The sequence below is a fragment of the Zootoca vivipara genome, chromosome 8 (assembly GCF_965207765.1).
Source record: "Zootoca vivipara chromosome 8, rZooViv2.hap1.1, whole genome shotgun sequence".
Taxonomy (NCBI): Eukaryota; Metazoa; Chordata; class Lepidosauria; order Squamata; family Lacertidae; genus Zootoca; species Zootoca vivipara.
In genome coordinates, this window is record NC_142591.1 from 45,066,455 (window position 1) to 45,083,047 (window position 16,593).

Here is a 16,593-nt window from a genome sequence, read left to right on the forward strand (position 1 = left end):
CTGGAGCCTCAGTTTCAGGATCTGTCCTTCCAGTGAGCACTCAGGGCTGATTTCCTTAAGAATGGATCTTCCACCATAACATAACTCAATCATCATCATCATCATCACCATCATCATTTTATTTATACCCCAACCATCTGGCCCATAACCCATTGATACAAGAGGCTATTTATTGATGAACAGATTGAAACACAATTGGATAGGAAAATGAACCATATGAAGGGTCAAGTCTTAGTGACACACGAGTTGCTTAGCTAGGACCAAGTGGCAAGTGTCCCAACATGGGGTGCAATATTTTTATCTTGTGAGCCGCCCTGAGCCTTTTAGATAAATGGCGGTATATAAATCTAATAAATAATGATGAAGGGGCAATTGCTGCTGTTCGTGTTAAATCAGAATTACAATTTTCCTTGTGTCATATATGTGGTTCATGAATATGATTACCAACAACAACAACAACAACAACAGTCCTGCAAACTACATTTTTTGTTTGATCATTTATCATTTATACCAATAGCAATTTGAGGGGGGCACACAATATATGGTTTGCACTGGGCACAGTTATGGTTAGTTGTGGCACTGCTCATAATACCGTACCAAGAGACACTGTTTACCTGTATTACCTGTTACTACCTAAGGCCTATGGTGTTCAATGGTGCTTGCTCCCAAGTAAGTCTGGGTATGACTGGGTATGCACAGTTCCCCTTCTCTCAGCTGAGGACCAGGGTTATGATGACTAGGATGGGGCCATTTTAATCCCCATCAGGCCACTTGTCTGAGCAGAGAGGTTTAAACTGTGACCAGTTTAATTTTTTTCTTTATGATGCTGTTCATGGGCAGCTGGAGAGGACATGTATGCAAATGCCGCAGAGCATTGTGGGGCAGCACTTTCTGTGCTGTGCTCGCTGTGACTTGAAAGAGTGTGGGCTGAAGTTAGCCCAGGTCCAGGTCCAGGTTTCCTTCAATGGAGGCAGCTTCGCTGCTGCTGCCTCGTTTTAGTCACCACTGCCATTAAAGGAGTGGGCGAGGCAGGAGTGCAAGGAGTATGCTGCCTTGCAAACGGCCCCCTTTCCTCTGGGGGGCGTGGACGTTGACCGTTCCTCCTGGGGGGGGGATCCTGGCCACGTCATTGCCAGCTAGCCAATCGGGTGGCTGGGGGGCGTGGCTGGTGTGTGTGGCTGGTGTGTGTGGCTGGTGTGCCCCCTAGCTTTGATCCTGGGTACGCCCATGATGCTGTTGCCAAAATTGGGGAGTTTAGCATCAAGTCTGGGGACTTATGATTCCTGCTAGGCACCCCCACTTGAACATTGAGTTCAATGTGGCTTACAGCCAGGGAAGTGAGTACAGTATAGGATTGCAGCCTACGAAAGAAAAAGCAAGAAGTTTTGCACAGTGGCAGGAAGCTTTGTGTAATTTAAAGTTAGGATGTTTTCCCTGTTGCCCAGACTAAATTACAGCTGCAGTTTTAATGTTGTGTTTACTTTATCCTCTCACCCCCTTCTATTTTTTGATATTACATTGTCCTGGAAGCTGTTGTGTTAGCCCTCAATCTTTTTCTCTCTAGGCAGAGAGAAATATGACAAAGGATTTCCAGGCCATTTATAATCTCTCTGTTCCCCCCTGAATCCTCCACAATTTACAGACATCAAAGTAAGTTGCCCCAAATATTCTTGGCAGAGGAATACAGAACTATTTATTTCTGTCTTTCGGCCATGTAACACTTTGAATCATTCAGGCCAAACTAGAACTTGGCTTTCTGTGCTCAATGATTTTATTTAGATAACAAAGTTGTTCTTACATTTCTGTGATATTGTGATAATAAGTTATGGGGCATTATTTCACTGTGCTGCCTTGCCTTGGCACTCACAAAGGTTTGGAATTTGGGAGGGTGTGTGTGTGTCCTGTTGCTTCTTCATTGACTAGGTGCATGTGCTAACCTACTGTGTGTTTCTTTACATGTACAGAGGAAATACAGTCTTCTACATAGGCCAGGGGTCGTCGACTTTTTATACCTACTGCCCCCAATGCATCTTCCTTGATGGTAAAATTTCCTTACCGCCCACCAGTGCTTGATGGAAGGAGGATTCAGCTTGTGCCGTAGAACCCCCTACCACCCACCTAGAATCCCGAAACACCTACTAGTGGGCGGTAGGGACCAATATGACAACCCCTGGTATAGGCATTTTCTCTAAATCTAGACACAGGTAGAAGACCCTGCTACAATTTCACATATATACTGTAGGTGCAACTCTGTAAGCATCATTTTGTCAAAACAATTAGCTGAATGTAAGTATTTTGGGTATGTTTATTTTTTAAATATATGGTTACATGTTCTTATGAGATACTTTCTTAGAAAGATACTTTTCTTTGAGCATTGATAAACACACAGTGACCGAGTTTGCATATAATGCTAAACCAAATCATGGCTTAGTGTGTGCAAGCAAACACAAACGTGTGAGTTTCCAGAACAAAGACTCTAGCCACAGTGCTCCCCCTCAACCTATTTTTATTTAAATCCCATTTGCCTATTATATCCTGTGCTTGTTGGTGATTTGAACTCTCATCTTCCGTCTACACCCAAAGAAAGTGTGTGTAGAGATTGATTTGAGCAATGTTCCATGCATTGCATATATCTGTTTGTACTCTAAACATTTTAGTTTTGTTTTTATATACTGTATGCTGTTATATGATAGTAAAGTATTTTGTTGTATTGGTTTTCCCCTGACCTTTGTATTGTTTTCAAGTGTTTCTTTTGGTCAGGGATAGCTTTCCTCTTTCTATATCAATTACCTGGCAAAAGGATACATTACCAAGTGACTGCTAGTGAAAAGCTCATGGTTTCCTCTTGCAAGTGTGATGTTTAATGGACTTGTTCATCCTAGGATTGCAACATTTACAGTGCAATCCTATGCATGTTTGCACAGACATTAATTCCATTGTGTTCAGTGGGGTGTAATCCTAGGAAAGTGTGGTACATAGAAATGCAATCCTGGCCTTGTGGAACAATATATCTGCAATATTACCCATGCATGCGTTTAATGATGTTCAATAAGCAGCCCTCAAAAATGTTTTCCCTCTCCTACTTATGAAAACAACCCAACTTGAACTGCTCCATTGCTCCCCTTGAGTTTCATGAGTTTCCAACCACTCAAGTTGCTAAACACAAAGCAATCTTATCTCAGCTTCCTGAGCTTGGTAAAACACAATACCGAATGTAGCTGTCTGCCATCTAACAGTAACAAAGGGACTTGTGTTACTTACACCCAGTCAGACCATTGGTCTTTCTAGCTATTTTGTTTAGCAGCAGGTACCTTGCTTTTCTGACAAGTCTCTCTCCAATGGAGATGTTGGGGGTTAAATATGGGACCTTCTACATGCAAACCATGTGTTCTGCTGCAACTCTTCACAGCTTCTGCCAGCCACTTACAGAAAGGGCTTCATAGAGAACAAACAAAAGGGGAAATATCCAGTTTAGGGGGAAATTTCAATAGTGAGAAAAGCATGAAGGGTTTAAAAGCTCTTTCCCCAGTTCTATGGTCCCAATTTACTTCATCCACCACCCAGTGTAGCTGCTTTTAACTTTTAAAATACAATGGGAGATCTGATCAGGAATCTCTGACTACCTTGTCTAGATTAACCCTGAAAAACTTGCACTTGCTTGGCAGAAGTTAATGTCCTTATGTGAGATTGAACAGAAGAAGCACAGTGGCATCCATCTGTCATCCATCTGTCTCAGGAGACAATGGAGGAATGCACCTTTCAGGGTGAATTCAAACTGTTGGAAGGTTACTGTGCCTGCTGTGGCTGTACAGACCGATATGAGAATGACATGTTTTGTTGCAGATACAGATAGTTACAATAAAAATAAAGCAAGGCCTTGATGATAATCCCAATTCACATAAATATGATGCTCCAAATGGGAGCAAAACTTTAAATGTTTCACTTTTAAGTTTAAGGATCCTTACAAAAATGAGCACCAAAGAATTTATTTCCTATACAGTTTGTGCACAGAAATTTTACCCAGAAGATGCCAAAAAGTATGTCTCATTCAGAATTTCCAAAGGGGCACAGCAGTGAGAACAATGGGCCAGTAGTTTGTTGAGTTCAGTAATGATCCCAGAAGCCCCTTCTTCTAGTTGGCACATTCATTTCTCTACTGGCCCTAAGCATGAAGTGGGAGTAGACTTAATGGACTTCAGCGAATTCTAGCCAGTGCTGCATACCCATTACTGTGAAGGAGAATATGGAGGCTAAAATGTAGTTCATTCTTAAGAGAGTCTATACAAACTTATTTTTTCCTTCTTCATGGTATCCAGTTCCTGTGAGATTTAGTGGAGCTAATTAGAAGCAGTGATCAAACAAAACAAGCAATATTTTGAGCAGTGAGCTGTTCATTTTCTAACATAAAAAGGAAACAGATGAAATGCTAGAAGTTGTTGCTCAATGATTCTCAAGAACTCCAAGTCGCAGAGTTCCATCTGTGGCCAAAACAGAACCAACAGCCTGTGTGATATCATGCTGGCAGAAGGAGGGAGGGAGAAGTATCATAATTATAACACAGCATAATCATCAGGAACATTGTGGGGAGGGACATGGCTCATGAAACAGCACATGCTCTTCATGTGAAAGGTCCCAGGTTCAATCTATAGCATCTCTAAGTAGGCCTAAGATAGAGAGATTCCGTCTGGAATCCTGGAGAATTGCAGCCTGTCAGTGCAGACAATACTAAGTTAAGGCACCAATGGTCTTACTCAGTATCCCGGGGGCAGTGAGAGCCAATGCAGCTAACAGGATTTACCTGCCCCAGAACATATGTGGGCAAATGAGCTGGAGCTCTGCACTCCTGTCTGAACAGTTCAAGAACCGGAAATGGTGTCAAAAGGGCATGTGTCTGCCATGCATAGTAGATATATGCACATACCAAACTGTCATGTCTGGCTATTAATCCAAATCCAGCAGCTAGAAACAGAAGGAGCTTAAACAAATGAACTAAGAGAAGCCAAAGGACGCCAATCAATCTGCCAGTTTCTCAAAACTGGGATGTGGTCTTTTTTCAAAGGTATTTGACAGGGGCGCCCGGGGGGGGGGGACATACTTGAGCAGTCTACCCTTTGTTGCTGAAAGCATAGAGAGCTGTGACTGCTCTGAGTCTCAGAATGGGAGAGGAATACGGTATGATCGGGGAGCAGCTGTAGTGCACCTGCACCTTGCTTTACCCAGCATAGCACCAGGCAGTTGCAACAGGGACTCTGTGAGAGTTTCTGTCTGGGCACCAGTATCCTCCCTTTTCCATTTTTTAAAAAAGATGGATAAGTCTTTCCAGAAGATGGTGAACATTTCCCACTCACCTGGTGGCAGACATCATCCTTTTGTTGAATGACCTTGAAGGCTTTGACAACTGCAACAGGAAATGTCACAACAATTTAACTCTATTAAGTGCAGGTGTGAGTGACACAGCTCCGTTTGGATGTGGAGGGCTCCTCCAAGCAACTTGTTTATGGAGCATTCATTCTGATGTGCCTTTATAAAGCTCATGTACAAGTTTGACAATATCTGTATTGAAAGTTCATTCTCATTTCCCCTCTGGGAGATTGTAATCAATGGGTATTCATTCTGATTTACTTGTGCAGCGGTCATATGTATTCCTGTTGATCAGTTATCTATTCCACACTTTTTAGTGCATTTCCTCATCACTTTCCTAACTGCAAAGAGTCCATTAAAAAAAGTTGATGTACTGTTCCAGCATGCATTAATCCATTTTAATTGTGTACACCTATATTTCTTGCATACAGTTGAATCGCTCCCACAAAAGTATACAACCGGAAAGCTGCTCAATATTTTGTTTGTTTGAAATTATTTCATTAAAAAGGGTTAGGTTTTTAAAGGTTGTAGATAGAAAGAGTGAGCTTGCTTTGTTTTCATATCCTAGATTTAAGGACTACACACACACACACACACACACACACACACACACACACACATACACACACACAAATACGTGAGGGAACAGCCCCAGAAGAATAGGAAACATTGGTCTGTGAGGTTTCAGAAAGCCTTTATGGCAGATCACAGGCTATGACAGTGACAGTATAAACTCAAATGCTTTACAGTGCAGATCACAGATAGTGTGCCAGCCAACACAAGTTGAAAGTAATTGAATTTGGTCCCATCTTTAAAGAATTATTATCACCCACAGTAAATAAAATATACATTAAGGTCAATTTCTCACTGAAATGATTAATGTGTGTCTCTTCAGTACCATTTCAGACTGCAGATAGGGAGTTTATATCATTATATTATTCTCCATACAGATAATTCCCACTACAAAGGAAAGGATGTCATTTTCTCTGTGTCATGCTAGCTTTGAAAATAAAACAAACCTACCAAGATTCTATTCAGCATGTGTTCTAAACCAGGTCATCATCTCTCAACCTAGCCTACCTCACAGGGTTGTTGTGAGAACACAATGATTGAGGAAAGCAAACTGTTTTGAGGAAGTGTTGGGTTAAAATGTAGATTTAGTTCCTGTTGACTTTGTCCTTAGCACACCCTTTCTAGGGAACCTCCAGCATTCTTAGTGTAAAGGCCAGTTAGTTTGCTTTTCTTTATTTCTGCCTCTCAAGGGGATTATGAATTCCAAATAGCATCGAGAACACTGAGAGAGATTGGTTTATAACATCTTTTTTAAATGATTTCAGAGGGAGCTTCTTCCATTACTGTCCTGTCCTAGAATACTTTTGAATAATTGAAAACCTTGCACATGCTTTAGCAGTTATATGGGAGAAAGTACTTACTAAATTAAGACTAGATCCTAGTTTTAATCTCATTATGTCTACAAGTATTTTTTTTTCTAGTTTTGAGACTAATGGTGCACTGAATTTGACAACATGCTCCCACCCAGAACCTTGTTTCTTTCCTTTTTAAAAAGAAAGATAGTTACATATTGTTCTTTAAAATCTACCCTGAAGAAGAAATATTGTCACTCAAAAGCTAATGCACTCCATTTTGAAACCTGGTAGGTCTAATAAAAGTTATTAGTTCACTTATTTCGCCTGCCCAGAAGTGGCTGTGGTTTTAGTGTACATTGTGTTCCCCTTAACAGAGGAGAGAGACAGAGAAAATATTATGACAACTGCACTTCCCAAATCTACCGCACATCTTGAATCTATTCAAATGATCTTTAAATAAAAGGGTAAATGGTTATCTGCTATTACCAAGTATGTCTGTTCAGCTTGCACTCTGTGGCTACAGGTGGCTGGTGTTGGACGGCTGCAGGCAACTCCCATGGTCAGTTGCCAGCAACGTACAAAGACAAGGAAAAGTTTCTTACCACCCACTTTTTAGTCAATATTTACAGAGAGAGGCTTTGGAACACAGCCTCTTGGATAATGGCGTTGTCCCAAGTCACTCTCCACCCCAATTTTCTCTCACTTACTCATTTGTCATTGTCTTTTTTTTTAAAGATTAAAATAGACTTTATTTGAGAAACTTTTAAAAAAGTATACATACACCAGGGAAAAATAAAGTAACATAGCAACGTAAATAACATAACATAACATAAATAACATAACTACATGTTTAAGCCACCCAACGTAAATTAATCAACATAAATAAGCAAATCAAATTAATCAAAACTTGCTGGGCAAATTAAATCAAACAAACTGCAAATAATATACAATATCAAATTAAACAAACATAACATAACGTAACAAAAACTTGTCCACAAATCAGATCTTAACACATGGACATATACTCATAAAATCAATTCATTTTAGATTAAAATTGGCTTCCAATCGCCAATATATCGCTTCCCTTACTATCATTTTTTTAGTTTGCTTTCCCTCTTATTAATTCCAACTGATTTATTCCTACATGTTTTCTCTATTCCAAACAAATCACTAGCTCTGTTTCAATATTTTCTTTTTTAAAATACTCTTCCACATATCTCCATTCTGCTTTTATTCCCTGTTTTGGTATATTCCTAATTGCCGCTGTCATTCTTGCCAGATTCATAAACTCTACTACTTTAATTTGCCACTCTTGGATTGTTGGTATTTCAGTTCCTTTCCATTTTTGAGCTAATACTAATCTCGCCGCAGCACACGCATACAAGAAAATATTAACACTATCTCTAGGTATATTTTCTGGGATTAAGTTTAATAAAAAAATATTCGGGTTTTTTTTTCCAAACGTAACTTTTAACATTCTCTTCATTTTCTCATATATATCATTCCAAAATTTATATATTTTTTTACACTCCCACCAACAGTGAAAATACGTACCAGTTTTTTCCTGACATTTCCAGCATTCTTTTGTTTCTGTCTTGTAGATTTTGGCTAGCTTTTCTGGCGTCAAATGCCATCTATATACAAGCTTCATCATGTTTTCTTTAATTCCTGGACACGCTGTAAATCTCATTGTCAATCTCCACAACTTGTCCCACTGTGTTTTATAAATTGGTCTTCCTAAGTCCTGGGCCCACTTTGTCATCACAGATTTTATCTCCTCATCTTTTAATTCCCACTCTAGCAAAAATTTATACACCTTGGACAATGGTTTAACAGTATTATCAATCAAAATTTCTTGTAATATAGATTTCCCCCCAGTAAATCCTATTTCTTTATGCTTTTTAAATAGACTTTGTACTTGTAAATAATGTAACCAGCTAGTGCAATGGTGTTTAATCTCTTCATATGGTTTTAATATAAGTTCACTGTCAGTTCTTGATAAGTTGGCCATTTTCCATCTTTGCCTTGGCCACTCATCATAGTCATTTCCAATGGCGACGCCATTGTCTCTAATAAATTTTTATATTCATCCCAGATTTTAAATACCGGTTTTTTAATTATATGATCCGTGAAGCTTTTATCCTTTCCTCTATTTTCTTGTGATAGGTATGCGTGCCAACCTTTATTATTCCTGAATCCTTCCAATTCCAAGAGCTCTCGATTTTCTAATACCATCCACTCCCTCATCCAGCAAAAACATGCGGAAGCGTAATATAGTTTAAGATCAGGGACCCCCCAGCCACCTCTCTCCTTAATGTCTGTCAATAGTTTATATTGAATATTAAAACCATATGAAGAGATTAAACACCATTGCGCTAGCTGGTCATCACCTCCTCTATGAGTGCCGCTTAGGGCCTTCTGTCTCCAAGCTCTTTGCTCTCCTACTTTAAAGGTTCACTGGGTTCTGGTAGAGGGAGGATCTGGGATGCTTTCTAAAGACACTGTGCCCATCAGTTGTCACCCCCCTTGTGCTTGTTCTTCTTCCTCCTCCTCCTCCTCTCCCATTATTTCTCAGTTTCCCCCCTCAACTGCCCCTGAACTGTGACCTCCCTCACACCCCTGTTGCAATTCTGATCTGTCTTCCTCTTCTCTGAAAGGGTCAGGCTGGGGAGGCGGTCTCCACCATTCCTCCTCTGACCAGTCCCTGACAGCTGGACAATGAGTGCAGGGTCAGGTGGCATTTGATGGCTACAGGTGGCTGGGCAATGAGTGCAGGGTCTGGAAGGAGCACAGACTCTGGATGTATGCTAATGTCTTTCACTGTACCTAACCTATTTGTCATTTCTACTTTAGCCATTGACCAGCTTGCTCCATTGCTTGTAACTCTGAAAAGAACCAAAGAGCACAATGCGCTCTGCCATGTCAGGCCAGGCACTCTGGGGCAGTCATGGCAATAGCCCTTCTCATCCCAATGTTCCACACTGAGGTAAGGGCCTCAACAGCTTAGCTAACTATCCAAGGACCACATGCCAGGGCTAAAGAAGCTAGTGGCCCAAGTGGTTGTCACACACAGGTGTAACACACGTACAGCACACACACAACACACAATTTAATGCCTGACTATAGAGAAGTCACCTAACTGTCTTGTTGACATATTTCTGCTGCTTGTTTGTTCCCAGTATTTATAATATCTAGATTTCACTTGGAGCAATGATTCAGGGAGCACATATTTAATAGTGGAGCCCCTTCTTAGGGGCTTTCCCCCGCAGATCACCTGGTTCTTCCCTCAGCCCATATAGGTGCATTTTCATGGAATGAGCATACAACTTTTGGCTCAAAAGAGGCTGGTTCAAGCGTTCAACAGAATGAACTGCAAAGCCTACAGATTTGTTCCAGCATGAACAAAGCCTAAAACACATTTCCCTAACCAAATTCCAGCACTATTTATCATTGCCCAAATGAGTTAATATATCAAAACATACCTGCATAGCCAGATTTCCCTTCCTTAAACTTCCATATTAAGGAAACCAGTATTGCAAAAGGACTGACGAGAAGAGACCTTGATTCTTGACACACGGAAGCTAGCACTGCTACACGTTTCAACTGACACGATAAAAAAGCAGTTGTACCCCGAGGCAAGCCTTTCCTAATAGGTTTTTCTTGTGCCACGTATCATGATGCAGATGGCCAATGAGTGATTAGGAAGTGCTAGGTCTCATTCTCTTAGCTGAACAGAATGCTTAAGTTAACTTTTATGTCTGCACAGTATAGATGGAATAGGAAGACTTATCAGAGCAATGGGCAGTTCTTACATAATAAAAGAATCTTACTTGTTGTTTTTGTAATATCGGGCAAGTGTTCCCTTTCTTTGTTGAAATTGCAAAGTTTCAAGCACTTTGTATTTTCCTAAAGATTCAGCTATATAGTGAGATGATTCACATGGTATCTGGGTAAATTAAAGCAAAAATAATTATTTCTTGAGCATGTGTTACTCTTGTAATTCAAACACCAGCTGTGGACTTCAGTTGGAAATTCCTGCTGGCTCCATTAAATATTTCAGTGTAACTCCACTGTATCCAACAGGTGCAACTAGCAGTGCACAAAACCATCATATTTCTGACAAAATCTGATTGGTCACAGTTGACACTTTCCACCAGTAAATGAAATTAGCAGGGCAGTGAGTCTATTCATACATGGAATTGATCAGAACAGAAGGGAAATGCTTACAAGTGGTTGACTGACCAGTACTAACACTGCTGTTGAACAGATTGATTAGCCAAGTTTGGAGAGCATGAAGATTAAATACTTTCAACCACTGCTTTGAAAAGTTTAGTGTCAGTTTTAGTTAAAGTGGTCAGTTTAGCTGGATTGCAGTCTGGGGATGAGGCCTATTAAGCGTACCAGTAGTTGGAATTACTTCTGATTACTCATAGAAGTCAATTGATGCACATGAACTTCAAGCACTCTGGATGTTCAAAAATCCCTACAATAATGCTAAGTAGTAGTATTAAATGCATAATAAATAAAGCTCATTTTAGCACATGCCTCCAGCTTCAGAGCCACATCTGTTCCTACTGTTCTATTCATATTGCTTGCTTTACAGAGCTTCTCATGCAAAACCTCGACCAAGGCTAATGAATGAGGGACAGACTTAATGGGATTTGGGGAGCTGTGTAATATATTCCTACATTTAAAAAAAAGGCAACTGCAACTACAAGGTAACCCTATTCAGACTGGGGTTGCTGCAGTGGGGGGTGTTTTTTGTTTCAATCCTGCTTCTCTGTTTCATTTCCCAGCCTCCATTTACCATATGAGGGAAAACTTCCAAGGTTCATGTTTCCAATGAGTTATCCACCATGAGACAATACTGTAGACTGAGAAAGTGGTACCTGAGGAAATGATGGAGGTGGGCAACTCCCCAAACCCTGCTCCCTTAATCTGGATCTCCCCCCCCTCCTTCCATCAGCAAAATACTGTAGGAGAAGTGATCACAAATCTCTCATTGTGAAGTCTGACTTCTGAGTCCGTGGTACTAAGTTTACCCCAGGACAGTTAACAAGCAGCTATTTGCTATTGCACTCTAGACTGGAAATCAAGCCTTATGAGGATTGTTTGAGGAAGTTGAGTATGTTTCATCTGGATAAGAGACTGAGATGTAATATGACAGCCATCTTCAAATATCTAAAGGGCTGTCACATGGGAGATGGAGAAAGCTTGTTTTCTCCTGTTCTGGAAGGTAGGGCCCAAACCAAAGGATTCAAGTTACAAGAAAGGAGATTCCAAGTAAACATCAGGAAGAACTTTCTGACAATAAGAGATGTTTGACAGTGGAACAGACTCCCTCAGGATTAGGGGACTCTCCCTCCTTGGAGGTTTTTAAGCAGAGGTCGGATGGCCATCTGTCATGAATGCTTTAGTTCTGATTCTTGCATTGCAGGGGTTTCATCTAGATGACTCTCAGGATCCCTTCCAACTTTACAATTATATGTATGCCATGTCTAAGGAAGAAGATTTTGTTGTTTTCCCTCCAGATACTGCATAAGTCAGTGATACCAACTCTTGCTGCATGTGCTGAAGTAATATGGGTGTCTAGGAATAACGCCCAAGTTGATAATAATCTCCAAAGTAGGAGCTCAGTTCCATTTAGGGTAATTACGTAGCTGCTTAAAATTTTCCTAGCAATTCCAATTTCATACTTGCCACCCTAAATGGTTATCTACCGCTTCTGGATGCAGTTAAATGTACATTTCCTCTCAATGGTTCACTTCCTTCATTGCTGCTGAGTGAAGTATTCCCTAACCATTCGGTGTAGATAAGGGTGCAAGACAATTTGAGACATGTCAAATGGAAACAAGCCATTGAAGCATAAAGATTATGTTACAGGTGTCTGAATGAGCAGCAGAGGCACCTAAAGAGACCAAGATAAAACTTTAAATGGAATGAAAGTTTAATGGAATAAATTGTGGTATTAACATGATTAGATTGTGCCTGTGAAGGGAAATCCACCTCATACTTTGGAAACCAGAGTTTATTGTTCAGCTCTCTTCCCTCAGGAGTTAATGGGAAGTGAAGACCAGGGGTTTTGAGGAATCTCTGAACTTTCATCATCTGTATGTTTTGCTCTGAAGGCAGTCTGAAATATGTCCTGGTTCCAAGTTGTTTAGGGCTCTAAATGTCAACAATAAAACCCTGACGTTTTCTTAGATGCTACTTAATAGGCAGTCGGTATAGATCTGTCTCAACACTGGTGTAATATATGTAAATCTGGGTGTCCTTTTAAGACCCTAGCAGCTGCATTTCAAGTCTCAATCCAGGAGGGGAAATATGGAAAGTGGAGGGAGAATGCTGAAAGGTTTATATACCTTAATTTGTTCATGAATGTCACAATTAGCTCATTTTGGTTTGGCTTAACTTTCATTGGCTTGACATTTTTCAGATTAATTCTTTAATTAAAACACAAACAAAATATCCAGCTAATTTAAAAAAGGAAACGACAGCAATGATGAGAGGTTTTCTAATTCAACAAAATGTCTCCCCAAAAAAAAGAAAAGAAAAGAAAAGAAAAGAAAGAAAGAAAGGGAGAAAAGAAGCAGGATATATTAGATGCCTTAATGAATAAAAGAATGAGTTAATTGTAAAACCAGAGGATAAATATGTGCACCAAGCTATAAAATTATTGCAAGCTCAATTCTTGATGTTAGTTAATCAAGAGATTGGGAGGAAAATTAACAAAACAGAAATTTTTTAAATTTAAACCGGGCAAATTGTTAGCATGGCAACTCAAAAAAGAAAGAAAGAATGGGATAACAAATAATATTGTTGATGAAGATAAGTAACTGACCAGCCCAAAAGAGATAAGGAAAACATTTGAAATTTTTTGTACTTCTTTATATTGGTGTGAGAAAGAGAATATTAAGAAAATTGACTTTTATTTGACCAATTGTAATATTCCCTGAGTGTCTCAAGAAAACCAGAAATTATTGAATGTACCAATATTGATTTCAGAATTGCAGATGGCAATAAATTGAATGAAGATGGGCAAAGCACTGGGACCAGATGGACTTACCACAATTTATTACAAAAAAGTTTCAGGATGCACTTATAGAACCACTTAAGGACACTATGAAAAGAATTTTTATGACTGGCACGGTCCAAGCTTCTGGGGAAAATGCATTTATAACTCTGATCCCTAAACAAGATAGTGACCTGACAAAGACCTAAGAATTATAGACCTATTTCCTTACTGAACTATGACTATGAGCTATTCACCACAATTTTGGCTGATAGTCTAAAAAGGACATTGACAGAGTCAGTCCACAGAGACCAGGCCGGTTTTATACCAAGCCAACAAATGAAAGATAATATAAGAAATGTAATTAATTTAATTGAGTACCTGGAAATAAGGAATGAAAAACAGGCTGCTTTGATCTTTCTAGACATGGAGAAAGCCTTTGATAATATTTCTTGGTCATTTATGATCAAGGTTTTAGAAAAGATGGAGAGAGACAGGTAATTTGTTTCTAGCAGATATTAAAGCAATTTATACTGATCAATCAGTAAATATATTAGGAAATAATATTCTCTCAGACAAATGTCAAATAAGAAAAGGAACTAGACAAGGTTGTCCCCTATCTCCCTTGTTATTTAACATTAGAAATATTGCTTCAGAATATAAGGAGAAATAGGGAAATTGAAGGAATTGAAGTGGGATGCAGAGTCTATAAATTAAGGGCATTTGTTGCTGATGTGGTCTTAACATTGGAACAACTATTGGAGAGAATTCCCAAAGCTCTAGAAGAAATTAAAAGGTTTGGAGAAGTGGCAGGTTTTAAAATAAATTAAGATAAAACAAAAATGTTGGTCAAAAACATGGATGAGCAGCTGAAAAAAGTTATAGAATGGTTGTCTGGCTTAAAAATAGGTAAAAAAAGGTCAAATCTAGCTGACAGCAAGCAACCTCAACTTATTTGAAAATAATTATATTAGATTGTGCAAAGAGGTTAAGAAAGATTTGGAGACATGAGGGAGGATGAAACTTTCCCTGCTAGGTAGAATTTCAGCTGTTAAAATGAATGTACTTCCTAGGATGCTGTTTTTACTCCAGTAAATTCCAATTGTAAATAATGCAAGCTGCTTCAAATAATGGAAAAGATATATATATATTTCTAAATTTATCTGCTTGATGCTTTTGAATTATGGTGCTGGAGGAGACTCTTGAGAGTCCCATGGACTGCAAGAAGATCAAACCTATCCATTCTGAAGGAAATCAGCCCCGAGTGCTCACTGGAAGGACAGATCCTGAAGCTGAGGCTCCAATACTTTGGCCACCTCGTGAGAAGAGAAGAATCCTTGGAAAAGACCCTGATGTTGGGAAAGATTGAGGGCACTAGGAGAAGGGGATGAAAGAGGATGAGATGGTTGGACAGTGTTCTCGAAGCTACGAACATGAATTTGACCAAACTGTGGGAGGCAGTGGAAGACAGGAGTGCCTGGCGTGCTATGGTCCATGGGGTCATGAAGAGTCGGACACAACTAAACGACTAAACAACAAAAACAACAAATTTATCTGGCAGGGGAGAAAGCCAAGAATTAAATATAAAATTTTGATAGATACAAAAGGAAGAGGTGGCTTTGCCCTGCCAGACCTGCAATTGTACTATGAGGCAGCTTGTTTGTGTTGATTAAAGGAATAAATTCTATTGGATAATACATATATTTTAGACTGGAAGGTCATGACTTAAAATTCGGCTGGCATGCATGTCTTTGGTATGGGAAAGCAAAAATCTATAAGAGTTTTACGAACCACATTCTCAGGAAGAATTCTATAGAGTCTGGGAAAAATATAAAAATCTGCTAGAAAGAAAAACACATTTATTATTACCCCCCATTGAAGCAATTACAATTAAGAGAGTTAATATGAGTATACAATGGGTGACTTACAGGGAATTGCTGGACTTTGCAGTGGGCAAACCCAGACTGACAGCTAGGGAGAATTTAATAAGCCAAGTTATGGATTGGTTACAATACCACCAGATATATATGTTTAAGGTTGACAAAAAATGGGTTTTGGGACCAAAACTCACAAATTGAAAAATAACTGTTACAAAATAAGGATAAATGTATAATTTCTTATTAGAATGGGAAACAAAAGATTAGCTAGTTAATGAATCAACGACACACTGGGCAATAGATATAGGATATATACAATGTAGACCTACACCTCTGGGAGAAACTTTGGGAAAGTGATTTGAAATTTATTGTGTGTTATTCTCTGAAAGATAATTACTTGAAAATGATTCATAGATTGTATTTAACTCCCAGTTGGCTGGTTAAGATGTATAAAGCAGAATCAGATACATGTTGGAAATGCCAAGAAATGGGAGGAACCTTTTTCATTTGTGGTGGACATGTAGAAAGTTGAAAGAATATTGGGAAATGATTTATAATGAGTTGAAAAAAAAAATGTTTAAATTTACCTTCCCTGAAAAAACCAGAGTCCTTTTTGTTGGGAATAACCCAGACAAAAATTTCCAGGTGCCAGAAAAGTTTATTTACCGTATATATGCAACAACAGAAGCCTGTGTTCTGTTAGCCCCAAAAATGGAAAGTGAGCGAGGTTCCTTGGAAAAAGGATTGGCAACTTAAGATGTTAGAATATGCAGAACTTGCAGGTTTAACCCATGGAATAATAGAGCAAGAAGAACATATATTTAAAGAATAGAAAATATTTATTGAATATATGGAAAATAATTATACACAGCTGAAAACGCTGGCAGCATTAAGATAAATTCAACAGAGTAAACAATATTTGATTGATGTAAAAGTGGAAAATTGATTTGAATGGTTATAGTAAAATATGCAGGAA

General features: G+C 39.1%; 1 protein-coding gene across 1 annotated transcript in view; it reads right to left on the reverse strand.

Moving 5' to 3' along the window:
• CHST9 (carbohydrate sulfotransferase 9) overlaps window positions 1-16,593 on the reverse strand; it is an 89,396-nt gene that overhangs the window by 63,197 nt on the left and 9,606 nt on the right. The gene's annotated exons all lie outside the window — the stretch shown is intronic.